Below are 27,826 nucleotides of genomic sequence, written 5' to 3'. Positions count from 1 at the left end.
CCCCGCGCCCGCCGCCCCCGGGACCCCCGGACCCCGAGCCTGCCGCCCCCTGCCCCCGGAGCCCTCAAGACCCCGTGCCCGCTGCCCCGGGACCCCGCGCCCGCCGCCCCCTGTCCCCGGGACCCCGAGCCTGCCGCCCCCTGCCCCCGGAGCCCTCAAGACCCCGTGCCCGCTGCTCCGGGACCCCGCGCCCGCCGCCCCCTGTCCCCGGGACCCCGCGCCCACCGTCCCCATCCTCCCCGAGACCCCCGCGACCCCGCGCCCGCCGCCCCCTGTCCCCGGGACCCCGCGCCCGCCGTCCCCATCCTCCCCGAGAACCCCGTGACCCCGCGCCCGCCGCCCAGGGACCCCCGACACCCCGCGCCCACCGCTCCCCGAACCCGGGGCCCCCAAGACCCCGCGCCCGCTGCCCCGGGACCCCCGAGACCTCTCGCCCGCCGCCCCCGGGGCCCTCAAGACCCCTCGCCGCGCTGGGACTCCGGAAGCCTCGCTCCCGGGCCGCAGTCTCTGCCCTCCCCGAGACCCCGCGGCCCCCTTCGGTGCCCGCACTCGTGCCCGCACTCGGGCCATCGATCCCCGCGGGCCGCATTGTCCGCCCGGCCCGGCGCTGCCCCGCCCGGGAAGTGCCCGGGAAGTGTCTGGGAAGTGCCCGCGGAGGCACTGCCGCCCTCCCGGGAGCCTCTCCCCCAAGGGGCCCGGCAGGTCTCGGGCCGGCCTTGTCCTTCCCGGGTCCCCGGGCTCGGTGGGACCCGCTCAGCTCTCCGGTCTGCCCGCGCCTGGCAGCCTCTGGCGAGCAGGCGCCATGGCCACACTCAGCTGTGCTCAGGGGCTCCTCCGCGCCCAGTGCTCAGCGTCACTCTTTATTCTGGCATTTGGCTCTCGGGTCACACCCAGGGTTACTCCAGCTCTGCGCTGAGGAACCACCCCGGGTGGTGCCCGGGGGACCAGAGGGGATGCCCGGGATGGGACCGAGGCTGGCGGGGTGCAGGGCCAGCGCCCTCCCCGCTGTGCTGTGGCCTGGCATGGACCACCCCGCGTCTCTCCTGGCGGCGACCACGCGTGTGCTCCCGGGGGCTCAGCTGTCTCTCCGGCCTTGGAAGCAGGTGTCCGACCTGGTTGGGGGTGAGGAGAGAGGAGGGTTACTGAAAACTCGCCGCAGCACGCGACTAAACCCCCGGTCTGGGCTCCCCGTCAGGTGGCATCTCCGTCCAGGACCCGCCTAGGTACCGTCTTGGTTGGGGACCCTCTGGGAGGCCAGGGTGCCACACAAGTGGACTCGGTTGGACTCTGTCCATCACATCACTAGGTTTGGCCAGCACGGAGTTATTTTTAATGCAATTAACTACTATTAAACAAATGGAAGCTATTACGTCCAATCTGAGTTTTCCCTTTTCTGCCGTGCCAGCGATCTGCCCCGTCTGAGAGTCTACCGTGCAGGCGAGCGCGCTGCCACCGTCCCAGCCCTGCCCCTTCTCAGGAACAGGAAGGAATCGCTTCTCCTCCTGTTCTGTCTGTTCCTGCGCCGCGGGCCAGGGCCACTCTGTGAGGCCCGCCGTCCCTTCCGCAGAGATGCTGCCGCGGGCGGGGCGTGGGGCGCTCACAGTCCAGCTGGGCAGGTCACGTTCTCCCACTCTGGCTTTAAAAGGCACCTGGTGATCTGGAGCCAAGGGTGAAGTCGGTTTCATACGCGCGGCCCCGGTGCTGCACTTTGCCCGCCCGCGAGCTGTTTCCCGGGCCGGGCTCTCCCGGACTCGCGAGGCTCCGGGCCCTGGGTGCAGAGCGCCCGCTGTGCTCTGCACGGCTCTGGCCTGCCCTCTGCCAGTCCTAGCCAGAGCATCATCCCCCTGGACTGCGTGGCCAGGCCGCACTCGCTAGCCCCCTCACCTCGCACCCGCCGGGGGGTTTGAAGACTGCGTGTCTGTGCTCATCCCTCACCTTCCCTGTAGATTGTACCTTCCCTGTGGGTGAGGTGCCCCCTCACCTTCCCTGTAGACTGGACGTGCAGGTGAATCACCATGCAGACAGGAATGACCATTCACCCTCATCTTGGCCTCCATGAATGGTGTGACTGACACCTACCTGGTGGGCACTGGAGTGTGGGTGAGTGGGCGAGGGTCTGCCCAAGGCAGGAGCACTGCTTGCCCCAGCCCTTCAGCGCTCACCCGCCGGGCACACGGCTGCAGCGTTTGGCGGGGCCGGCCCCGCGGGAGGCGTCTCCGCACTGCTGCCGAGCCCGGGCGGACTGCGGTGCGCCCCCGGCGGTGTTCCTTCAGCCTGCTCTTTCCAAGTCTGCTCTCGTTCCTTCTCTCCACGCCGCTGTGGTAGCTTCTCTTTGTTTCTATTCTTGGCCCTAGCTGGCAGTGCCCAGGCTGCTCCCGGCTCTCTGCTTGCGAGGTAGTTCCTGGTGGCGCTCAGGGGGGCCACGCGGGGCCGGCGTAGCGAAGCATACGCTCAGCTGTTGAGCTCTCCGGCCCGTGACAGCCTCTTAACGCTCTGCCTTTCGCCCGTCTCTATTCTTAAACTTCAGAAGTTAGTGTCCCTCTGAGTGGGTTACGGCAGCGCCCCGGCGGGCTGTCGGGCTGGAGAGCGGAAGGGACCGTTTCTGCGGTGGTCGCGGCAGGCTTGCGTCCATCCTGCTCTCTGCTGACGGGATTGCCTGCCGGAAGCTTCCCTGTGTGTTGTGCGTCAGCCAGACTGAGCTCCTGGCCTTCCCGAACGCGGCCAGACTGTCTCGCTGCGCCTGCCAGCGTCGGTCTTACCCGGGCACCCGTCTCTCAGGCCTGCGCCAGACCTTGTCCTCAGCACTAAAGATCAATAGATAAACGGCGGTGTCCCGAGTGTCCGCCCGGGAGCGCTGTGGACGCAGTGCGGGCGGGACTGAAGCGCCCACTGGCTTTGTTGAGTTGTTTTGGTTCACAACCTGCTGTGCTCGGGGTTTGTTCCTGGCTCGGATCGCTCCGGCGGGGCTGGGAGTGCCGTACGTGTGCCGGGACCCGGTGCCAGCTGGGAGGCCTGCAGGGCAAGCCCCTCGCCCACGCTCTGCAGCCCCGTGGCAAGGGCTTGGTGGTCACTGTTCTGATGTTAGTCCTGGGAGTGTGAACTGGCTCAGGTCATAGGAGTCGTTGAGGAATTTCTGCCTTTTTGTTTTTGTGTTTTTCAACCACACCCACCTGTGCTCAGGGCTCCCTCCAGGGGGTGCTCGGGAGCCGTGTGTGGTGCCAGGGATTGGACCCGGGTCGCTGTGTGTGAGGCAGGTCGCCTGCTGTGCTGTGGCTCCAGCCCCTCGGAGGGGTTGACCCTGGGCCTCCCGTGTGTGAGGCGAGTGTGATGATTACTCTGAGGAGTTTTGAATGAGTGGGGGAGTGGCATCATGTTTTGATTTTAGAAAACTCACTTGACCGGAGAATAAAGGATGACCTGGAGGAGAAGGAGGGGGTGGGGTAAGGAGAGGCGCTGCAGGAGGGGTTCAGGGTCTCGCCAGGTTCCGCCTCAGGGCGGGGGCTTTTGCCCTAGGGCTGATTGTGGAGATGGGGTTTATTTGAAAGATGTTTCGCAGGCAGAATGGACAGGATCAGTTAACCGCGTGCTTGAGAGGGGGCAGAGCCCGACTGTCTGTGCCTTTGGTCCGGGTGGGGAGTGCGCGGGGAAGCAGTCGGGTGAGACGGGCACACAGTGCATCTCGGACGTGTTGCTTTAAAAGTTCTCTTGGTAGTTGAGGGTTTATCGAGCTGGCAGTCGTTGCAGCCTGGCAGAGCAGAGCTCGGACTTGCAGAAGCAAAGTCAGAAGAGTAATGAAGTGGGTGTCGGCATAGACTAAAATGTGACTGTTTGTGGTAACTCTCTTCGGCAAAATTTGGAAATAGCTCAAATATCCATCAGCCAATAAATGAGTAAGTTGTGATATTGTGATGCTACTTAGCAATGAAAAGGAATAAAGTATTGCTGCATATGCCAACATAACTGAGTCTGTGACTAATTAAGACAAAAGAATCTAGGCTCTGAATAAAAATATATTTTCTATAATTCTGTTTATACAAAAAAAATCAGTAACTGTTTAGGGGCGTTTACTTTCGTCTGTGTTGACTGTGCTTGGGGTTTCAGGTGTGTATACGGACGCTAAGATTCCTCAGCTTGTACAGCTCACGCGGGTTTACTGCACGTCAGCTGCAGCACAGAGGTGTTTCGTAAGGAAAGCCACCGGGGTCTGCAGAGAGAGCGAAAGGACTGGGGGCTTCGTCTGTGGGAGGCCCCAGCCCACTCTCTTGCCCCACGGCCCCCCTGCACAGGGCTGGGACCAGCTCCTGAGCACCCTCAGGAAAGGGCTCAAAAGCAGAAAGCAAAACAAAGAAAGTGAGTGGGGCCACCCACGGGGAGAGATTAAGACCAAGATACACGCAGGGCTGGCATCCACGCGGGGAAGGAGCGGGCAAAAGCATGTAGGAGAGAGCACTGGGAAAGGAGTGAGTGAAGAAATGAAGAATTTCAAGGACAGGTGACTTAGATGATTTTGGGGGCCCGAGAGTGCAGTGGAGGGTGCTTGCCTTGCATGTTGCCCCCCCAGGTGTTATCCTCGGCACCCTGTAGGGTCCCCCAGCAGCACCAGGAGAGATCCTGAGCACAGAGCCAGGAGTCAGCCCAAGTACCGCCTGCTGTTATCCCAAGCCCAAAGCGGGAAAACGAGCTTTGGAAAGCGTGGAATGTTCTGGTAAAGATGCTGTGTGTCATGGAGGGGATTCAAGGTTTTCGAAAACACTTGCTCGTTGCAAAGGGACTGGTAGAGAATGCTCAGAAGAGTTCATCGGGAACACAAGCTCAGGGACACGAGAAGCGGGGGTTGCCCTGGGCTGGCGCGGTGATGCAGAGGGGGTCACCTCGCATGGATCCCTGGCACCCCACACGCCCCTCGAGCATCGTGGGGGTGGTCAGAAAGCAAACAGGTGATGTGCCTTGAATAGTTTCCTAGGTGCTGTTTCCGGTGTCTCAGGAGGATACTCTAGTCTGCGGGACTCCGGTAACGCCTCCGTGTAGCAGAGCGGATAGGCGGGAAGGGCCGTGTGGCCACAGTCTGCATCTTCCGCACGAGGTTCTCTCGTTTCTGGCAGGCTTGGCGTCATTTCTTCCTAGACGGGGGGAGAGCTGAGGGTGGGTTTGGAGGGTGGGTTTGGAGGGTGGGGCGCTGAGCGTCCCGCTCGCTGGCCGCGTCTCCGGGATGCAGTGGAAGGCAGGCGCCTGCAGAGTAAGGAGCTCAGGCCTGGAGTGTGGCCGGAGTGGGGGCACGGCGGGTGGGGCGCTCGCCTTGCGCGAGGTTGGACTCCTAGGGTGGTCCTCGAGCCCACCAGGGGGGATTTGTGGGTGCAGAGCCAGGACTAAGCCTGTGAGCACCTCTGAGAAAAACAAAACAGAGCAGACACGAGAGGTCAGCCTGTAAGCCGGAGAGGGGTCTGCGCAGGGCCGGAGCCATGCCGGCGGGGGCTTCCCTCGGTGACAGGCGCGGGGCACAGAGCAGCGGCTCAGGCCTTGCCTTGCACGCGGCCGACTCGGGTTCCATCCCCTGCACCCCAGTGGTGCCTGGGTGGTTCCTGAGTGTCGAACCTGTAGTAACCCCTGAGCACGGCAGAGGTGACTGAAAAACCGAGTGTTGGAAGGAGTAAATGATACACATGTAACCTTTCAGTACCTGCACTGTAAGCCGCAGTGGCCGGGGGTAGGGGAGGAGGTGGCGGGAGGGAACCGGGGACATTGATGGTGGGGAACGGACACTGGTGGGAGCACAGATGCTGGAGCCGTGTACGGGTGAAACCATGTCGTGAACAGCTTTGGGACTGCGTCTCAGGGTAATTCAATAATAAAAACAAAACCTAAATAAAAAAATTTTTTTAAATAAAGTAGAGAAGTAAATTGATTGCAGGAGAGGCTAGGGACATTTCAGGCGACGGAGGTGAAACTAAGAGAGACCCTGGAGGTGGACAGCGTGGGTCCGGCGGGTAGAGGCCGTGATGATTGGGAGAGAGGAATGAATAGAGGCGATGAGAACTAGGTTTGAAGTTGCATGATTTCAAGGTGAGCTGGAGACAGGAGTCACCGGCAGACCACGGGGAGTCTGCAGAGTGTCACCGTTCCCAGCCCCTGTAATCTGTGGTTTACGTAGCAGTGGGTGAAATATGAAAATACTTGGCCTTTTAGTTTTGAATATTTTGGTCATGTGACCAAGTTCTTAACCTAACACTATGTTGTGAAAAATCCCAGAATACAGAAAAACTGAGAAAATGATGCGTACCCGTAATTCTGATTCTGTAACTAACATTTAGCTAAGCTTGTGTTCGTCTTAATGTTTTGGTGCATTTCTGGGTTGCACACACCTGCAGGCTTCATTAAACACGATGTCTATAACTTTAGTTTGAGTTTGATATTTGTTGGCAGTTTTCTTCTACTTTATAGATAAAACTTAGAAGCAGGAACAAACGTGTTGTACAACCACATAAGTTTTGGCAAATGAATGCAACCTACCCGTCTACCTAGAGTAGAACGTTTCTGTCTTTCCTGGAGCCTCTCTCCCTGTGCGCCTCCTGTCAGAGGGCGCTGCCCTCCCGCGGAGCGGAGCCGTGCGGACTCTCAGCGGCAGGGTAATTTGGTCTATTCTGAAACTTGATATAAACAGAACCATACGCCTCAGTTTATACTCCGGCTCCTGAGAGTGCATCTAGCGATAATCCAGCCTCTCTTTCGCACAGTGGTCAAGATTTACCGAGTAGTTGAAGACCTGAGATGTTGCCAATTTGGAGCTGCTATTAAAAATGCCATAAATGTTCTTATATAACTTTTAATAGAAATATGTTTTTATTTCTCTTGACTAAACACAAGATAAATGTCTCATAGAATAGGTGCTCCGTTTCTCCTTTTTCCTTTTATATTTTTAAAAACTGAACTTATATAATATATATGTATATGCTTAATTTTATTTCGTTTTGGGGCCACACCTGGGGTGCTCAGGACTTCCTTGTGGCTCTGTGCTCAGGGATCCCTCCTGGCTCAAGGGGCAGTATTGGTCTCCAGGGATCGGACTTGGGCAGCCACGTGAGAGGCAGCGCCTAGCGGGCTGTACTGTCTCTCTGCTCCCAGACTGCATTTCCTAACCATTACAGAGCCAGAGTATAAATTGTTTAAAAATCCCCAACTTTTCTTAGAATTTAACAGTGGACTTCAAATTGATAAACCTTTAATACGACTGACTAAAGGAAAGTGAACAATGAGACGTTATCAGTGTTAGAAAATCGTGCGTGACCTTCCCTTCCCTCATACTGGAATCACTGTAAGGAGCTCCTGTTAACACCAAGGATTGAGATGGCAGCAGGGAGGTAGCTCACGGGGCGGTTGGCCCCTGGCACCGCAGTCTCCTGAGCGCTGAGCCGGGAGTAGCCCCGAGTGCCCCCAGGTGGGAAGACCAGGCAGACAGAAGCTCGGGTGAAACGAGCGTGTTCCTGGAGCGCCAGAGAGAGCTTACTGGTTGGCGTGCGCGCTGTGTTTGCGTGCAGGGGGTCTGGGTTCAAGCCCCGGCATCACGTGATTCCTGGGGTAGAGAAATCTACCCCAGAAAGTCTCTCTCCCCTGGGAGAGACCCCTGACCCCGAGCCCCCTGAGCACTGCCAGACGGGGCCCCAAACAGGACAAGACAGAACAAACGAAAGGATGAAGCTACTCTCCGGAAACCGCCACACTTCACCCCAAATAAAATACATGCCAAAAATCCATCGATTCCATTGTTCACCGGTTTGTTCAAGCGGGCACCAGTAACGTCTCCACTGTGAGACTCGTTACTGATTTTGGCATATCGAATACGCCACAGGGAGCTTGCCAGGCTCTGCCGTGCGGGCAGATGCCCTACCCCCTGGGCTATTGCTCCAGCCCCCCAGCCCCATAAATTTAATTTTTATTTTAAACTTTTCTGCTTCCAGCAGCACCCCAGAGCCTGACGACCACTCCTCGTGCTACTTGGCCAAGGGGGCTCAGTGGCACAGTGCTCGGTCCTGCCAGTGGGAGACTGCCTGGGGTTCCTGGGAGCCAGGGTGGCAGGCTTGGGGCTCGGGGCCCACCAGGCTAAAGTTCCGCGCTTAGGGCTCCCTTAGGCGCTGGGTTGGCTCCCAGGCTCCCAGTGGCAGGTTTCAGAACTAAAGAAACAGTGTCGGAAGCTCAGTCAGAGCCTGCGGGACAGTGTATGGAGAAGGAACCAGTAAACTTGAAGTGGAGTCCCCCTTTTCCCCTTCTTTATTTTATGCTTTTCTTTTTTCTTTTTGGGGTCACACTCAGCGATGCTCAGGGGCTACTCCTGGCGGTGCTGGGGATCGAACCCGGGTCGGCCGCATGCGAGGCAAACGCCCTCCCCGCGGTGCTGCAGCCCCTGTTTTGTGTTTCTTAGATATCATTTCAGGTGGGCTTCTTTGCCTCTCGTGGCGGTTCCGTATCTGTTGGGGGGCTGGCTTGGTGCTGGTGAATCCTTCGCAGTCCCGTGTCCGGGCGCCTGGAAGCTCATGCCCGGAGGCGCGGGTGACTGTGGGGCTGAACCCAGGGCCTGCGTGCGACAGACACCGTAGCTGCCCCAGACTGTCGTGTTTGGGCCACGTGCAGTGGGCGCAGGCTCTCCTCCCGGTCCTGCACCCAGAGGTCACCCCTGGCCACACTGGGAGGACGCGGAGTGCCGGGGTGAGGCCAGGCGGGCCCCGGGGAGGCCGCTCCCCCTACCTGCTGTCCTGGCTCTGCCCACCCTGAGCTTTTAACCGACTGTTTCTGGTGACATTTTCCCTGCTCAGCATTTTGTGTTCGTCTCCCGTTTCGCTCTGGCCTCCGAGTCTGGCGAAACTGCTGACGGTGCCCGGGCGCGAGGGAGGGGCCCTCCGGCCTGCACCTCCACACTGTTCTCAGGTCTTCCCCGCCACCCGAGGCCCCTGAGTTATAAACGGTGCCTGCATTTGTTTGGATTTGCTTTTCGGATTTTGAAGAAAACGGCTCCCCGGCAGTGTCGGGTTGGGCGGGGCGGGGTGCAGGCGGGGTCACGCCCGGTGGACTCGAGCTCGGTGCTCCCGGCCAGGAAGTGCCACGACCACCTGCCTGGCTGCGGTTGGCTTCATAGAGGAGCAAAACCATCAACAGGCTTTAAATGCGAGGAACTCAGCATCAGGCGTGTTCCAGAGCACTCGCCGAGAGCGCTGACACGGTCCCGACCAGCTCCTGGGGGCGCTAAAGGCCCCTCCTCCATCCAGGTAAACTCCCGCGCCTGGTTCTTGAGACAGCTGCCCGGAGAGTTTTCTACCCACCTCTTTCTTTCTTTTTTTTTTTTTTTGGCTTTTTTGGGTCACACCCGGTGATGCACAGGGGTTACTCCTGGCTCTGCACTCACCCCGGTTGGCCACGTGCAAGGCAAACGTCCTACCCGCTGTGCTATCGCTCCAGCCCCCTACCCATCTCTTAACTCTCTGCCTCTTCCAGAATTCTTTCCTTGGCTCTCTTTCCAGTAATTTTTTTTTGCCACACCCAGTGACGCTAAGGCCACTCCAGGCTTGGCACTCGGGAGTCACTCCTGGCAGGGCTGGGGACAGGGCCTGGGTTGTCTGCCCGCAAGACGAGCGTCCTTACTGCTTCCTGTCGCTCAGCCCCCAGTACTGTCCGACCCCCAGGGCCTCCCGAACACGGCATTCCAGTACCAGCCCCTCGCCCCCGAATGTAGTGATTGTCTTAGAAAGCATAATCAGGGCGCCGGGTCACGCAGGGGCTTAGAGGTAGAGCACTTGCCTTGTGAGTGTGAGGCCTCGGGTTTGATTCCTGGTAACCACGTGGTCCCTCATCAACCCCGGAACAGGTGCCAGGCCTCGGGGAGTATCTCCTGAGCGCACGTGTTAACACAAACAAAACACAAAAGGAACACAAATGTGTTTGTTTTTTCAAGCCACTGATGAACAATCGAATAGATACTGGTTTGGAATTATACTTACACATACAGTAACGTGAGGGCGCTGAGGCTGTGGTTGAAGGAACTTACACACTTTTCCCGTATTTCACATATTTTGTTTTTTATTCCTTGAAATTGTGTGACTTGACATTCGGGGTTTTGCTGTTGTTTTCTCTTTGGGTCACACCCGGCGATGCTCAGGGTTGCCTTCTGGCTCTGCACTCAGGAACCACCCCTGGTGGTACTCGGGGGACCATGTGGGTTCCTGGGAATCGAACCCGGGTCAGCTGCGTGCAAGGCAAACGCCCTCCCCGCTGTGCTGCCGCTCCAGCCTGACCTTTGATTTAGACTAGCAGTTCCATTCTTGTGCCTATTCTGGATCCACCCTCCCGGCTCCATGCTTGGGGGCCATGTGAGGGGACAGAGCCTGGACTCCTACTCGCAAAGAAACCCTCTGCCCGCTGAGCTCCCTCCCGGACCCAGACACGCGTCACAGATGACTGCGGGCTCCTAGGGTGCTCGTGGTGCCTTTCTCTTACTGCCTGCCAGTGGGCGTGGGGCGGTGGGTCATTCGTCCCTGGACTGTACTTTTGAGGGGACAGCGTATGAGGGGTGACGAGGGGAAGGGGACGCCCATGCTTTGCGTCAGGAGGCCCAGGTCCAGTGGCTGGCGCTGCACAGTCCCCGAGGAGCTCAGACGCAGTCTCTGGGCACCAGCAGGTGTGGCCCCCGACCAAGAGCTAAAAAATCAAAGGGGGGTGGACGAATGGAAAAGGAGGGGCTTGGGGAAGAGCAGAAAGGGATTGGCTGGTGCCCCTGGAGCACTCAAGCTCCGGCCCCAGCGCGGAATCAGTGTCGGCCCGGCTCTGCCCGGCTGGCCGACCCAGGAATCGCAGGAGAGGGGAAAGGTGAGGCATCGTGCCCGCCGCGGCATGAGCAGAGTTGGGAACTCGGAGCTGGTGTGTGTCCCGGCAAGCACAATAAAACGCCCTGGTGTGTTCCTACCCAGAAGCTCAGCTTTCTGCTCACAGAATCGGGCCACTGCTTTAGGACTGATTCTGCTGTGAAATTTAATTAAAAGAGACTCTGAGGTCCTGAGGAATTGCTCTCCGTTTGCTTTTCTGTGGGAAAGACGGTTAATTCTGGTCCGAGAAAGCAGGCTGTCACGTGGGAAAGAGAACTTCCACTGAGAGGTCTTCTGGGGCTGGAGAGACAGCACAGGGGGCTGCCCTGCCTGTGTCCGGCCTGGTGACCCCCAGCACGGCCAGCAGTCAGCCCTGCCGACTCTCAGGTGCGGCCCACGAACAGACACTAAGAAGTCTGTTCTTGGGAGACAGAGATGGCTCCAGGGCACACGTGCCTGTAGGTGGACACACCTGTCGCTCACAGGAGCGGCCCTGCCCACTGCCCCTGAGGCCTCCGCCACCCCCCCCAGCCTGCGGGGGGGGGGGTGGGATAGTGCCCACTTTGACACACAGTGTTCTGACACCTTATTAGCATATTAATATATCTTATTAATAGATATCAGTTCTTCCTCTTAGAGTGATCAAAGTGTCAATTTAGTACAACATTACTTTTATTGTTCTACCATTAAGTAGCTCTGGTTTTTATTTTACTTAGTCACAATTATGGAATCATAAAAAAAAATGAGTCATAAACCGAAGTATTTTTTCTGTGGTTTCTTAGAATTTTAGTGTGATGTCTGAGCGTTTTATAGAATTAAACTCTTAGTTGGGATGTGTTTTGTTACAGCAGGAAAGCAGGTTTTCATGGGGGGGGCGCTTGGGGGAGGGTGACACACGCCTGGCAGTGCTCAGAGGTTAATCTTGGCTCTCAGGAATCACTCCTGGCGGCACCGGGAGCATATGGGGTACTGGGAATTAAACCCAGGTTGGCCACATTCAGAGCCGTTGCCTTAGCTGCTGTGCTCTCTCTGGCGCCCAGCTTCTTCCTAAGGTTAGAAAACCCTTCAGGCTGCCCCGTGCCCCGCTGCTCGCCCGTGCCTCTCCGCTTCGTTCCCGCTGAGAAGCCTGTGCTCTCTCAAACACGTACTTCCTCTCACGTCTTTCTTTTATTGTGTGTGTGGGGGGTCACACCCGGCGATGCTCAGGGTTACTCCTGGCTCTGCACTCAGGAATCTCTCCTGGCAGTGCTCGGGGGACGTATGGGATGCCGGGGATGGAGGCAGGTCAGCCTCGTGCAAGCCAAATACCCTCCCCACTTACACACCTTTTTAATCAAGTTTCGTTTAATAAAAACCATCCTGCTTCTCCAAAAGAATGAACACGAAGACCTGCACTTCACAGCCATATGCTGAGAACTGTGGCGTCTTCATAACAACTCTCTGGCCGTTTCTTTCCTTTTAATCTTTGTTGATCACCATGATTTACAAAGTTGTGCAGAATCTGAGTTCTAGTCATACGGTGTTCCCACCCCCACCCCACCCCCAGAGAGCCCCTCCACGCGTACCCCCAGGTTCCTGCCTGCCCCCTTTGCAGGCATATAACAAACTTATTTCCTGCTTGCTCCGACAGAACTTAAAGAAATGGCAAATCAATGACCAGACAAGACATTAATAAAAGCCAGTGTGTGATGATTGCTTGCTAGGTGACTTTGACTAATGTAAACAATGTGTTAATTTGCTATCGAGAATGTGTAGAATTTCTTGGCGAGCTAAGAGTAAACATCCCCTTCTTAGTCCAGTAGAGGCCGGCCAGACACTGTGGGTGCCGTATTCGGTGCCACAGGTTGGCAACTTTGGTTTGTTCTGTCCTTTAGAGAAACTCTCCCGGTCTTCCTTCTCCTGAGCTCAGAGGTCACTGTGGCGGGGTTTGGGCAGTATGGGATATACCAGGGATCGAACCCGGGCCGGCTGCCTGCAGGCCAACTGTCCTGCCCACTGTGCGTCAGTCTGGCCTTCCAACGCTCTTTCTTACCGCTTCTTGTCAAACTGGTTGCAAGGCTGTGCGTCCTCTCGGCTGCTGCCTGCCTAGGAAGCTGCCCCGTTCCTCACGTCAGGGTGCTCGTCCGGCTGGGTGCAGCGTCCCGAGCCAGGTGCTGGGAGTGCCGAGTTCCTGTGCCGTGTCCCGCTGCTCTCCTGGCTCCTGCTCTAAAGCTCCGGGCTGCCCTGTGCAAGCCCCCTTCTGACCTTACCGCAGTCAGTGTTGCCTCTCCTTGGACGTGGTCCTTCTGAGCACAGTGCGTCTCGGGGTCTCCTTAGTTGAGCCTTTTCTCTTTGGGCCCCTTGAATCTCAGGGCCTGTAGTCTTCGGCTCTGGAAAATTCTTGCTGATGATTTTTGAACTATTGTTTCTTCATCACATTTGCCTTCCTGTTCTTCAGGGACTTCGGGGATTCTTAAATTGTTCCTCTGAACTCGCCCCTAGTTCTGGAATGCTCTTCCTTTCTTTGCAGACTCAGTTCCACCTATTTTTGCCTAGCTGTTTTCTCCTCATATTGGAGCGCCTTGATTTCTTGAGTTTAAAAACAAAAAATGCTTTTTGGTCCATATCCAGCTGTGCTCGGAGTTTTTCCTGGCTCTGCGCTCAGGGCCCACTCCTGGAGGGCTGGGAGACCATCTGGGGTGCTGGGGACTGACCCCTGGGTGACCGCACGCAGGCAAGTGCCTCTCCGTGGTGCTGTCTCTCTGGCCAAGCGCTCCGGGACCTTTGGCGTCTGTTCCTTGCTCTTTGAAATGTCACCCGCCGTGCTCCTGTCATTTCGGTGGCCGTGGTTTTCATTCAGAGTCTGTGCGCTATCGTTTCTCTGGACTCGTTGAACGTTCCCGTCACTCGGGGAGTTGGCGTCTGCGTTGGTGCTGGTTTTCTGCGTGTTGCTTTCCCAGTGCTCTCGCCGTGCGGGGGTGAGTCTGGGGGTTCAGCCCCCAGAAGATGACGAGGAATTAGACGAGGCCGCTCTCTTTCTCCTCTGCCCGTCTTCACCGGCGTCCCGAGGCTGACTGAGCGCGTGTGGTGTGTTGGGTGAGCTGCCGTGGGGAGGGGTGCGCGCGGTCACGCGGCTGAGTCGGGGAAGGGGGAGCGTGTGCCTCTGTCCCGGGGAGCTGCCTGACGCAGGCCGGCCGCCTCGGTGGAGGGCCAGGAAGAGCTCAGATAGCGGGAAGTTTCTTCTTTGATCTCACTAATCTCTCGCTTCAGAATCTTTGGAGTCGTCTGATCTTTCGGGCTCTGGCCGGAATAAGAAGCCTCTTTCCCTCGTGAAATACAGAAGGAGAACTTAAACTTTGAATTTACTTTTACTTATTTATTTATTTATTTTTGCTTTTTGGGTCCCACCCGGCGATGCACAGGGGTTCCTCCTGGCTCTGCACTCAGGAATCACCCCTGGCGGTGCTCAGGGGACCCTATGGGATGCTGGGAATCGAACCCGGGTCAACCGCATGCAAGGCAAACGCCCTGCCCCCTGTGTATCGCTCCAGCCCCAATTTTTAAAATTGTTGTGGGGCTACTCCTGTGTCTGTGCGGCAGGGGTTTCACTCGGGCTGACGTGCGAGCGTTTGCTGTGCCCCTGGAGCTACACGCCTAGCCCGGGAGAGGACTGGTGCAGAAGACAACAGCTTGAATGTTCACCAAAACAGATTTTTTTAAAATTAACAATTTTTGGCGGAGGCAGTGAATAAAATAGGCTGCCTCTTCTCGTTTACCTGGTAGCGCCCCGATGCCTCCAATGCCCAGGCTTTGTTCTCCTGATTCGCAATTCCCTGCTCCCTGCGGGCTTCTGACAACCCAGGGAAGAAATGAATTGAGCATTTTGCAGGAGACATAGCTCTAGGGTTTTATGAAGCACATTTTAAAAATATACGCATTTCTTATATAAATGTTGCTTTGGCAGGAGTTTCAGCATTTGGACCAGGTTTGGGTAGTTAATTTTTAAATAAATAAAATTAAGACCAGATAGAGAGTACATGCCTAGAATGCTGTCTCAATTTGTGTAATTGTATCTGTAGTTACTTTCTTAAAAAAAATGTTTTTATTGAGATATGCAGTTACAAGACTGTGAATGACAGTGTTTCGGTTATATAATCTTCCAGCACCCATCCCTTCACCAGTGACCATCACTGATGCCCCCGTGCCCCCGCCCCACCCCCTGCCTCTCTGGTGGTGCTCAGTCTGTCTCTGTCTCTCTCTCACTCCCCCCTCCCTCTCTCTCAAGTTATTTCTACATAATGACTCCAGAGTTGGATTAGACATACTAATGACACTACTCTTACAGTTTCATGTGTGTTTTTTTAAAATATTTTTTTTTACAAAGTTTTATTCGAGGTATAACATTTTCATTTCTCTGGAAGCGGGAATGCTGGCGTCTGTTGTGACTTTAACGCGAGAGAAGCAGCCACGTTATCTTCCCTCCTGGACGCACCATTTCATATTCCCACTACCCTGGCGGGGGGTTCCAGTGTCTCTCCTGCTCACCAATGTATCTTTTGTTTTTGGTTCTTGGTTTTTGGCCCCCCCTAGCTCCTGCCCAGGGGTCACTCCCAGCAGAGCTCCGGGGACCACGTGGAATGCCAGGATTGAGCCCCGAGGGCTGTGGCAAGGCAAGTGCCCCAGCCACTGTAACTTCCATGGATTTGAGGAGGGGACCATGGAAGGGTGTTGGGACTTGGCTCTGCAGGTCCTCCCGTCCACATCGCGCCTCCTCCTCGAGCTGGGGGCGATTAAGTCACGTAACCCAAGGTCAGGTGGCTAGTTAGTGTAAATGTCACTCATAGTGAGCTTGATTTTGTAGTGTTTGGAGAATAATGAAAACTCATTCACGCTAATAGACTTGTAATGACTTTTAAATACAGATCTCTTTGGTAACTTGAAATTTAATAGTAAACTTTAGTTTTTGTTTGGGGGGCTACACCTGGCAGTGCTTAGGGCTGACTCTCGGTTCTGCACTCAGGGATCACTTTCGGAGGGCCAGTGGGGGCCGTGTGGAGTGCGGGGAATCAAACCTAGGTCGGCCATGTGCAGGGCAAGTACACTACCCATTGTGCTACCATCCTGGCCCCTGGTTCTTTTTTTTTTCCCCGGTAATTGTTCTTTTACCTTTACTCTGTGGGTTTTTGTATGTTTTTGGGGGCAGTGCTCAGGGCTTCGTCCTGGCTCTGTGCTCAGGAATCTCTCCTGGCAGGCTCGGGGGCCCTGGGGGTGCCGGGGATTGACCCTGCTCGGCTGCGTAGGGCAGGCGCCTGCATGCTGTGCGTCGGGACCCGCCTGTTCCCTCACCGCAGTGTGTATTGTTGATCCCGTGCGTCGTGGCGGGACTGCCGGGCTGCCCTGGCTTGGTGGGGGCTGCTCAGGTGGGCGGGGGCCATGCCAGAGCCCTGCAGCCCCTGGGGCCCCAGGACCCCCGCGGGGTTCCTTTTTGTTTTTGAATCTATGCAAAATGGTATTTCACTTCTTCACTACTTAACAAAAAGTAGATTTGGCTTAACAGATGCATTTTATTTATTTTTTTGGACTGGGGGTCACGTGTGCTCAGGGCTCATTCCTGACTCTGCACTTGGGGCTCACTCCTGGTGGTGCTCAGGGGATCGAATCCGGTTGGTCAAGTGCAAGGCAAGTGTCCTGTCCACTACGCTATCTCTCTAACCACAGATACATTTAAAGAGGCCTGAGCGATAGCACAGTGGAGAGGGCGTCTGCCTTACACACAGCCAACCTGGGTTTGGGGTTTGAGTTCGATCCCTGGCATCCCATATGGTCCCCTGGGCACCGCCAGGAGTCATTGTGACCCAAAAAGCCAAAAAAAAAAAAAAACCCACCATTTAAAATGGAACTTGTAATAGGTGTGTTGTTTCTGTTTTACCCCAGCATTATTGAGATGTCACTGGCATCAGTCGATGTTTTCTAAAGGTGTACAGTGGGATGCGCGCATATACGTTGTGAAGTTATTACTGTGTCGAGCTGATTAACTTTCCCATCACCTCACATCCTGACCTTTTTGGCTTTGAGGCTTTCAGTACACTTAAGCCGTCCGCTGAGGCCGGGCGCACTGGCCGTGTGCTCACTCCGTATGCAGGAGGCTGGCTTGAGCTCTGGCGCTGTGTGGTCCCCGCCTGCTGCCAGAGTGGCCCCAGAAAACAAACAAATAAACAGAAAATGGAAAAAACATACCTCAGCAGATTTCAAGTTCTGTGTGGTCCCTCAGCGCTGCCAGGAGTGTCCCCAGAAAACAAACAAATAAACAAAAGAATGGGGAAAAAATACCTCAGCAGATTTCTAGTACAGTTAAGATACGATATTACTGACTCTAGTCAGCAGACATTAGAACTTCAGGATTTATTCGACTTCCATATTTAAAACCTTAACTGGGGGGACTGGAGCGATAGCACAGCGGGGAGGGCGTTTGCCTTGCACACGGTCGACCCAGGTTTGATTCCTCTGCCCCTCTTGGATACTCTCGGCAAGCTACTGAGAGTGTCCCGCCTGCACGGCAGAGCCTGGCAAGCTCCCCGTGGCCTATTCCATATTCCAAAAACAGTAACAACAAGTCTCACAATGGAGACGTTACTGGTGCTCGCTCGAGCAAATCGATGAACAACGGGACGACAGTGCTACGGTGCTACAGTCAGTATACATTAGAACTTCAGGATTTGTTTGTCTTAAATATTTAAAACCTTAACCGGGGGGTTATAATTATTTTTTTGTCGTTTGCTTGTGGGTTTTGTTTGTTTTGTTTTTTGGGCCACACCTGGTGATGCTCCGGGGTCACTCCTGGCTCTGTACCCAGGGGTCACTCTAACAGGCTCCAGGGACCAAACTTGGGCTGCCTCGTGCCGGGCGAGTGCCTCGCTGCTGGCCCGTCCCTCCGGGCCGGGTTCTTCTTTCCCTTCAGCTCCTGACGGAAGGGGACGTCCAGGGGCAGGAGCTGGTGGGACGCGGGCAGATCTTCGCGCGTGGACCAGTGCGGATGGAGGAGAGCGAGCAGGGCGTGACCTCGGGGTCTGCTCCCCCTCGCCCCGGCCGGGAGCTGAGGGACGGGGGACAGGGAAGGCCTCTCCTTGCAGGGAGGGGGCTCAGTCCCCCCCAGTGTCCCCTGGGCCCCTATAGGGGGCTGAACCGGGCCTGAGCTCCAGCGCAGCGGGCACCCGGACCCAAGGGGAGTCTCGGTGCCATCCGTGTCGGGCTGCGGAGAACTCCGTGGGTAGTCACAGACGCCACGTCTTGTTTTTCTCAGCCAAGTTCTGGACCTCTGACTTACGAGCCAGGAAGTAGCCAGAGGGTGGGACCAGGCTTGCCGTGGGCCCCCAGATGCGCTGGAGGTGGGCCCCTTGCCCGCTCTGCATGGTTTCTTTCACCAGGCAGTCGCCGACCACCGGGCTTCACTGCCCCCAGCTCTCAGCCCACTGGAAAACGCGCAGAAACGGCGCCACACCAGAGTCAGGGCTGACAGGGAGGGATTCCCTGATTCCCTCGGTGGGCTCAGGCCCTCCTCCCCCGGCGGCAGCCTGCCCAGCCCCTCAGCAGGTTACCTGACGGGAGGTGCAGGCCCGCCACGCTTCCACACAGAAAGCAGAAGGGTGGTCCTGCCCAGCCCCTCAGCAGGTTACCTGACGGGAGGTGCAGGCCCGCCACGCTTCCACACAGAAAGCAGAAGGGTGGTTCCCGCCAGAGCTGCCCACTAGGTGGTCAGCTGAGCTCAGCACAGTCAGGACAGCAGCCAAGGGCCAGTGGGTGTGGCCCCGGCACAGGCCCCCTCCCCCCAGAGGGCTGCACGCCAGCGCGGGTTTGCTTAATGTGGACGTACCCTGCAAGTGGATGATACACTGTTCAGAAATACACACTAGCACGGCCCGGGCCCTGCGCCGCCCGAAGCAGCGTGTCTCGAGCGAGGCTCGGGAGAGGACACGTATGACAAGCCTGAGGACACGTATGACACGCTCTCAGGGACCTGGGTAGCGTTTAGGGGGACCCGTTGTTATATGGAACTGTGTGAAATGCGATAAACAATTTTGGAGGTGGTTTCGTTTTTTAATTTTTATTTATTTTTTACAGACTTGCAGACTTTCACGATTGCGTTTCAGTCACACAGTGTCCGCGTGCCCGCCCCTCTGCTTTAGTTTTCTGATTGTGTATCTTAAGGAGAAGTAGGTTAGAACGGTGAGTCCAGTATCCTCAGCCCTTGTTTCTGCTCTTCACTGGTGTTACCGTTGGTCCTACCCTGGGGCTGAGTCAGGCCCCTCGGCCTCTCGGAACAGTCTGCACCCGGGCCTCCGGAGCCGGCCGACGGGAGCGGGCGGGACAGAGGCTGGGCCTGAAGTGCGGCGGCGTCCGTGTCCTGAGCGCCTCTCCCTGCCTCTCCGAGGATGCGTGTAGCAGGCGCAGACCTGCCGCCACGTCTGTCACGTGGCCTAAGGCTTTGTGTCTGAATTGGTATGTTGGGGGGGGTTATTTTTCGGGTCTGGTAGGTATGGAAAAATTTCCCCTATAAGTTAGGGATTATTGCTTCTTTGCTTCGTGGCATTTTGGAACCAAAATGTTTTCATATAATCTTTTATTTTCAGAGAGGGGAAGCTGCGATGGCTACTCACAACTTAGCAGCCTACTCTTAAAATTCATTTTAGATGTTATTTGATCACTCCGGTATCCTCTGTAGGTGGGGAATAATGCTGCTGTTAGTGTGGGAACATGAGACTTAGGAGATTTAATTACTTGCTAACATATAGGTTAGGCCAGACCTCCGGTATGAGTTTACAGAGACTCCCACCCCCGCCACAGTGTAGGATACTGTTATTTTCCCCTTGACAGCCTCCAAGTGTTCTTGGTTCAGTTATTATAAAGAATCCATGAATTCTCCTTGGCATCTCTTCCAAGACTCAAAAATTTACTTGCATGCCTATGCTCATCACAAGGGCTATTTACGGTGGTTAAGGCCTGGAAGCAAAGATTTCCCACCAACAGATGACTGGATAAGTTGTGGTGTATACAAAATGCAATACTATTTATTTGAAGAAAAAAGGAGGGTGCTTGCCTTGCACCTGGCCAACCTGGGTTCGCGCCCCAGCACTCCGTGTGCTCCCCTGAGCACGCTAGGAGTGATTTGAGTGTGGAACACAATGAAAGAAAGAAAGTCGCATCTTGCTCAAATTAAGTGACACTCCAGTGTGTCTGTTAAGTGAAGTAAGTCAGAAGAAGGACAGATACCGACAAGCACCGTTTGGTCTCACTCCTGTTGGGGTGTGAGGAAGTAATGCCGGGGGTGGCGACCGGAGGAAGCAGTCCAGGGGGTCTCCCAGTAGGAGTGAGCTTGCGGAGGAGCTAGTGAGAGCAGGGCAGCGGCGGGTAGAGCGACCGCAGGCTGGACACTCGGGAGTGAAGGCTCAGCCTTACTGCTGCCAACTCGGTTCAGTCGCCAGCACTCTGCACAGTCCCCGAGCCCGGGCCAGGAGGGAGCCCGGCCCCACGACCGGTCAGACAGAACAGCAGCTCTGCCTGCTTCCTTGCGATCTCAGCCCGTGGCTTAGCAAGCGTCAGTACACATCGCTCTGTGCGTCAGCAGAGCCATGGGGTCTGTGCCCAGGGCCACGGCCCGGAATCTCAGGGCCCGAGCTGCGGAGTGATGCTCTCGAGTCCGCCTCACGGGCCGTGCTCCCGCCCCGCCCCTGCCGTCATCTCTCTGGCTGCTTGTCCCCAGCTCGGACCCAGCTGAGTGCAGAGGGCTGTCTCCCGCACAGGCCTGACGGTGTCTGTTGAAGGCGTGTCCCTGTGCGTGCCTTCTACTGGGGATGTAGTTTCACTAAGAAAGTTGGGAAGCGGGGGGCGGGGGGGGGGGGCAGGTGCAGCAGTAAAGCACTTGAGTTAGTTCCGTGGGAGGTCGTGGGTTCGAGCCCCATACAGAGACACACACACAGCCTGGCTGAAGCCTGCCCGGATAATTCACAGCTGCTGCTGCTGACCATTTGCCTTCCCGTGGAAGACCTGTTTTATTTCGTCTGGTAAAGGAATCTGATCTACATGGGCTTTGAATGTGCACAAGTTCCCCCTTGCTTTTGCACTTTTAATCTACTTAGCGACAGCACAGCGGGTAGGGTGTTTGCCTTGCACGCGGCCGACCTGGGTTCTATTCCTCCTTCCCTCTTGGAGAGCCTGGCGAGCTGCCGAGAGTATCCCACCCACACGGCAGAGCCTGGCAAGCTACCCGTGGTGTATTCTATATGCCAAAACCAGAAACAAGTCTCACCATGGAGATGTTACTGGTGCCCGCTCAAGCAAATTGATGAACAGCAGGATGACAGTGGCAGTGCTACAGTGCTAGTATAGCCACTCCGCCTTCCTAACTTTCTAATTTACTTAGAACATGTTCCCCGGAGGTTTTGTATGATCAAGTTGATTTTATTCACAAGTTGTTTAAGTCAAAACCTTCCAACTGTGGGTGGTTTTGAAAGAAGTTCTAATCTCTGCTATAATACACGTTTTTAGATCATTTTCTCCATATCAGTTTTCTCATCTGTATTTGGTGTCCTTAAATACCTTAAGTCAGTGAGTCTAGAGTACGGTGGCATAGCAGAAAGCTAAAGCAGAGAGCAAGGGGCTGGAGCGGTAGGACAGCGGGGAGGGCGTTTGTCTTGCACACGGCCGGCCCAGGTTCCATCCCCGCCATCCCATATGGTCCCCTGAGCACCGCCAAGAGTAACTAACCCCTGAGCATCACAGGGTATGACTTGACAAGTCAAAAAGCAAACAAACAAAAAACAACCACACAGAACAAGAGAGGAATCTCACAGCAACTAACTTAATTACGTGAATTAAACCTTCAGTTTCACAGCGATAGTATTTCGTGCTTGCAGTGCTGTTGCGTCTCTCCTCCAAGTGTTGATGTCCCTTGAGTGCCTGGCCGAGTTCTTGTTTTATTGGTGGGAACTCTGTTATCATAGAAAGCAATAAATTTTTTGTTTGGGAAGATCTTATTGTTTTTAAAGTAGAACAAATAAAAGATAATATGAACTTGGCATTTGACACTTTGGAATTTGTTGTGTGTCATTATGTTCTGTGGGAAACCACTCGCAATACTGTCTTTCCCATGACTAATGTACACAGCAGAAAGGCAGGCAGATGCCAATAAAAGGTTTTGTTTTAGTTTTTTCAGTCAAGTGTTGGACTAATCAAGGCCCCTGCCCCGGGAGCACTTCCTGAGCTGCGGGAGGACGTCTCAGTGTCCTGTGGCAGTGCTCGGGGCCAAGGGTGGGATGGACAAGTGGGTCTCTGACCCGCTGGACTGTCTTTCTGGTCCCTGTAAAAAATTTTAATGTATATCAAATGTTGCAAAAATTCTTTCACGGGTGAGGCTTGTCTGAGCGTGTGGAGAGTGGCCTTGAGCATGGCTGCGGCTGGGTCCTGGAGGTTTTCGGCTGCCGGGGCTCTGCTTGGGGCTGGGAGGGAAACTCAGCCCGCCCCCCTCCGAGGGGCCCGAGTGAAGACAGCCTGGCACGAGGGCAGGAGATTCTGCTCAGATGAGCCTCACCCTTGAAGGAGCCAACAAAGGAACCCAGGTGTGCAGGACCTGGAGCTGAGATTTCCAAACCTGCTCGGATCGGGACAGGGCCTCCTCCACCCAGATCCCCAGTTTTCCAGTAGCTTGGCAGCCACACCCACAAACTGCCCCCGGTGCCATGTAATCTCATTAACGGCCAAGATCCAGAGATTGTAAAACAGCACCCGGAAGACAGCGATGCAGAATCTCGCACAGCAGAGCCTGGCAAGCTCCCCGTGGAGTATTTGATATGCCAAAAACAGTAACAATAATGGGCCTCATTCCCCTGACTCTGAACGCGACAGGATGAATGAAACATTACTGGCGCCCACTCGAGCAAATCATGAGCAAGGGGAAGACCGTGATACAGTTGCAAAAGTATGTGGACATGATCCTTTCCACATAAAACACATACGCAGTTTTGGGAACCAAGGAGAAGAGTAGTTAAGTTATTCCCCCCTCACCTTTTCTGACATCCCTGCCCTCCCAGAACTCTCTAGTCACTCCATACTTTCTTCATTTATACCTCCCTCCCTCCCTTCTCCCTCCCTCCCTTCTCCCTCCCTCCCTTCTCTTCTCCCTCCCTTCTCCCTCCCTCTCCCTCCCCTTCTTTCCTGCCTGCCTCTCGCAGAGCTGAGTGGTGCCTCTAGTTGGACCACACGGTGTTGGATTCACGTGGCTCGGACTGAGCTCTCAAGGGGCAGGATTGGGGCCCCCAGCGCTGCTCAGGGGCCACTGTTGGCAGGGCGTGGGGTCTGTGCGGTGCGGGGGGTGGCACGAGCCCGCCGCGTAGGGCCAGTGCTCTGTCCCCGGCCCACGTGTGGCCCCGCGTGTTTCCAGTGTCCGTGTCAGCCCGTTGGTGCAGCCTTGCGGTGGCCAGCGGGGGGAGTGATCTCTTGGCGAATGGTGATGCGGTGCCCTTGCCCCGCACGGCCCCTGAGCACAGAGCCCGGAGTAAGCCTGACTCCGCAGACAGCATTCTGGAGGCTGTGGCAAGGCCGATTTCTCCCGGTATCTGTCTCCTTGGTCACAGGTGTCATCTCCCGTGTCACGTGCTCTTCCTCCTGTTGATGTCCGCATCCAGATTTCGTGGTGAGAACACCAGGCCCTGCCCTGGGGCCCCTGGACCTTACTCTTACCCCTTGAACTGCTGATCTCCAAAGGCAGTCGCACTGGACAGTGTAGACCTTGGAACTTGACCCTGAGTGCTCGGGGACACAGGTCAGCGCGGAGAAACAGTATCTGTCCCTGCTCAGGAGGCCTTCGTCCCGCCCCTGGCCACACGTCACACACGTCTCTTCCCGTGATAAGAGCTTGGCCGGGCCAGCCCAGGCTCCGGGGCCCACGCCTCACAGCTCTGCGTCCACTGCTTGCGGCCACTGAGGCCCGACCAGGTTTCATGGGGTGTCCACGGCAGCCGTGCTGCCCTTGAGTGCTCCTCGCACCCGTAGCCTTTGGAGATTGACGGCCGAGACTCCTCAGTTCTGACTCCGCAGTCCTGCGGCCCATCGCTTGCTCGTGTTGGGGAGTTAACCCTTTCGGGCCCTCGCGCTGGCGGTTGCCGTCTGCACGGTCACTGCCCCCTCCTGGCCGCCCTCCCTGGCTGCGACTGTTGTTGTGTTACTCAGCTCAGAGTGCTCACTTTCTCTTTTTCTTTTCTGTTCTTCGCTCTGTCATTTTATACTTGGAGGATTTTTCGAGTCACCCCCAGCTGTACTCGGGGCTCACTCCTGACCCTGTGCTAGGGGGACCTTGGGAGATCATATGTAGTGCTGGGGTTGAACCCGCGTTGCCTGTATCCAAGGGAAGCACCTGACCTACTGGACCAGCTCTCTGGCCCCTGTTTTTATTTTTGCTTTGAGGAAACCTGTCAAAACTGAGTTATGTATTCTGAGTTATATGTTCCACATATGACAGGTCATGAGGAATGATTCCAATCTAATCTTTTTTTTTTCTTTTTGGGTCACATCTAGTGATGCACAGGGGTCACTCCTGGCTCTGCACTCAGGAATCACCCCTGGCGGTACTCAGGAGACCATATGGGGTGCTGGGAATCGAACCTGGGTCGGCCATGTGCAAGGCAAACGCCCTCCCCGCTGTGCTATCACTCCAGCCCCGATTCCGATCTAATCTTGCAATGGCTCTCCAAGTCTGTGTTCCTACTGCATTTGTTTTCTGGAGTTTTATAGGAAGCATTCTTTGTCAGTTAGGGGTATTTGATTGTCCCAGAGTACATATAGTTCAGACAGGAGAAGGAGGTACGTTAGTATTTTTCATGGTAAAGTATTGGTACCCCAGTTATTTCCAGTGTACCATTGAATTTTTTTTTTTTTTTTTTTTTTTTTTTTTTGCTTTTTGGGTCACACTCAGCAATGCACAGGGGTTCCTCCTGGCTCTGCACTCAAGAATTACCCCTGGCAGTGCTCAGGGGACCATATGGGATGCTGGGAATCGAACCCGGGTCGGCCACGTGCAAGTCAAATGCCCTACCTGCTGTGCTATCACTCCAGCCCCGGACTTGATTTTTTTAACAGAACATCTGGTCCCAGCGTCAGTGATGCCCTCAGGATCCATCCACGTTGTCACAAATGACGGGATTTCATTCTTGTTTATGACAGTGTTCCGTTGTGGTGCGCGTGTCTGCGTACACACGTGTCTCCTTCCACACGCATCTGCTCTACTCAGTAGCTCTGCCCGGGGGAATTCTGAAAGGTTATTCTCAAAAGAAAAAGTTTTAGCACTTTCCTAACACTCTTGCCTGGTAAGTTGGTCCCTGGTCATCATACTTTGTTTTGGCTAGACAGGTATATTCATCGGGGGGAAGGAGAGCACTGAGAGCGCCAGTCTCTCATTAGTGACCAGAGCACTGGGCCTATTAGGAACGAGCGCTGAGTGTCTGCACGGTGCCCGAATGCGTCGGTGTTTGCAGGAGCTGTTTGTTATTGGCCTTACCGTTCTTCCAGATCCGTGTTGACTGGTGTCTGTGACCGCCACTGTCTCGGAGTGCTCGGGGCCGTCTGGGGCGGCAGTGGACTCGCGTGGTAGAGGGGCTTGGGAACCTGACGGGCTTCTGGTTTGTTTCCCCTGAGATCGGAGCATGATCCCTCAGTTGGTAATTGTTGCCACATAACATAACTGACATTGCTGTTGATACCGTTGCCCTGTTGGCAGTACTTTGGACTGGAGGCTGGGAATATTTAGCAGCCGGCGTCCCCTGTACTGCAGAATCTAAAGCCAGGGATTGCCTGTGGGATTCCCAGCCAAAGCCGAGGAGCGCCTCCAGCAGCGTTAGGGTGCCACACGGCGCTGGCCGGGTGCATGGACGGTAGATCTCTCTCATAGTTCATTGGCACCGGGGTTGCTCCGAGCGAGCGGAAGCAGACGGGGCTGTAAGAGCCCCGGGGTCTCTGTCTCTGTCTCGCCGCAGTCAGACTTTAGTAACAAAGTTACAAACCCGTGGAAGATGCAAAGTCATTGACAGTAGGACCCAGCTGGGGAGGAGCTCCCAGCATCGACACAGTGTCGCAGAGTCCAGCCCTGACCTTGCTGCGGCTCCTCAGGAATGGCAGGGCAGAGACCAGCGTCTGGTATCACACGGTCGGAGGGCCGGAGGACCAGGCGTCCCTTCCGCCTGGGAGACTGAGTGTTGCGTGCAGAGCAGGCGGCCCCTGCGGCCCCCACGCGGGTACTCCGGGCAGCAGGCAAGGCCGGACAGCACCGCGGTGCACCAGCTGAAGGTCGGCCCACCACGGGCTCACTTCTGAACATCCAGATTAAAAACCAACTAAAACCTGGTTGCATATTGCGACCTGAAGCTCATCAGAGCCTTTTCCAGCTAGCTTTAAAGTTTGAGTAGACTTTTCAAACAGCAGTGCTTTTTTCTTCCCTTTTTTTTTTTTTTTTTTTTTTTTTTTTTGGTGCTTGGGTCACACCTGGCGATGCTCAGGGGTTACTCAGGGGACATATGGGATGCCGGGGATCGAACTCAGGCCAGCCGCATGCAAGACCGCTGCCCTACCCGCTGTACTACCGCTCCAGCCCCAGGCTCATCTTTTTTTTTATGTAACTGTAATACCGTTACCATATGAAGTTGGTTTTTTGCTATTCCCTAAACAAAATTTCACTTTTTCTAACTTTTTGGTTCAGTATCAAACAAGGGTGCACATTATAATGTTGTTATATCTCTTAAATTCCTCAAATCACAGAACTTCCTCCCCCCAATTAACTTGTTAACAGGAATTTGGTCAATTGTTCTGCAAAATGTACAATATTTTAGAATTTATTTCCTCGTGATAATATCTAATTTGGCTTGTCGTAGTTTCTATAAGAAGTTCATTTTATTTTATTTTTTTTTGCTTTTTGGTTCACACCCAGCGATGCTCAGGGATTACTCCTGGCTTTGCACTCAGGAATTACTCCTGGCAGTGCTTGAGGGACCATATGGGATGCCGGGGATCGAACCCGGGTCGGCCGTGTGCAAGGCAAACGCCCTCCCCGTTGTGCTATCGCTCCGGCCCCTGGAAGTTCATTTTAGAGACTTGATTCAAAGATTTATTTCCAGCCTTTTTGGCCGAATCCCTCGCAGATGGTGCCGTGCCTTCACGCAGAACCAGCATTGGGTCTGGGCCGCGCGTCAGAGATGCTGCGGTCAGGGGCTCGGGGGGACACCGAGTCCTGCACAAAGACTGTCTCCTCATGTGGTTTGGCCCATTGATCAGCAACCGAATTTACTGCACATAGGTGGTTCTCCAAGTGTGTGTTCCTACTGCGTTTGTTTTCTGGAATTTTTTTTTTCTTTTTGGGTCACACCTGGCAATGCACAGGGGTTACTCCTAGCTGCGCACTCAGGAACCACTCCTGGCGGTGCTCAGGGGACCATATGGGATGCTGGGATTCAAACCCGGGTCGACAGGTGCAAGGCAAACGCCCTACCCGCTGTGCTATCGCTCCAGCCCCATGTTTTCTGCAATCTTATAGGAAGCATTCTTTGTCAGTTGGGGCACTTGAGTGTCCCAGAGTACATACAGTTCAGACAGGAGAGGACGGAGGTGCGTTAGTATTTTTCACGGTAAAGCATTGGTGCCTCGGTTATTTCCAGTGTACCACTGAATTTGATTTTTTTAACATAATTTTGCCTGCTGAGTTTTTTCTTCCAAAATATAATTTTAGTATATTTTAATCAGGTGTAGTTTATTTGAAAATCAGTCTGTCTTTCCCTGGAGAAGCACTCTCGCCTGTCTTTGTTGCTGTGTCCCATTCATCTCTGAGCGCGCCCCGCTTTCTGGCACGGGGGGTACTCCTGGGGGCCGGGGACAGTGCAGAGCAGGTGCCTGCACGCGCAGATGCACGCGCAGAGCTGGGTTCAGCCCCGGCACTGCACAGTCCCCCGAGCATCGCCAGGAGTGTCATC

The 27,826-nt window shown here is 55.3% G+C and overlaps 1 protein-coding gene across 4 annotated transcripts in view; it reads left to right on the top strand.

Annotated features, from left to right (window-relative positions):
- Positions 1–27,826, top strand: part of SOS1 (SOS Ras/Rac guanine nucleotide exchange factor 1) — a 109,849-nt gene that overhangs the window by 488 nt on the left and 81,535 nt on the right. The window lies entirely within an intron of this gene.

Source organism: Sorex araneus, chromosome X, assembly GCF_027595985.1.
Source record: "Sorex araneus isolate mSorAra2 chromosome X, mSorAra2.pri, whole genome shotgun sequence".
NCBI classification, from domain to species: Eukaryota; Metazoa; Chordata; class Mammalia; order Eulipotyphla; family Soricidae; genus Sorex; species Sorex araneus.
The sequence above is the reverse complement of the archived record's forward strand: the minus strand, read 5'-3'. Positions and strand labels throughout refer to the sequence as shown.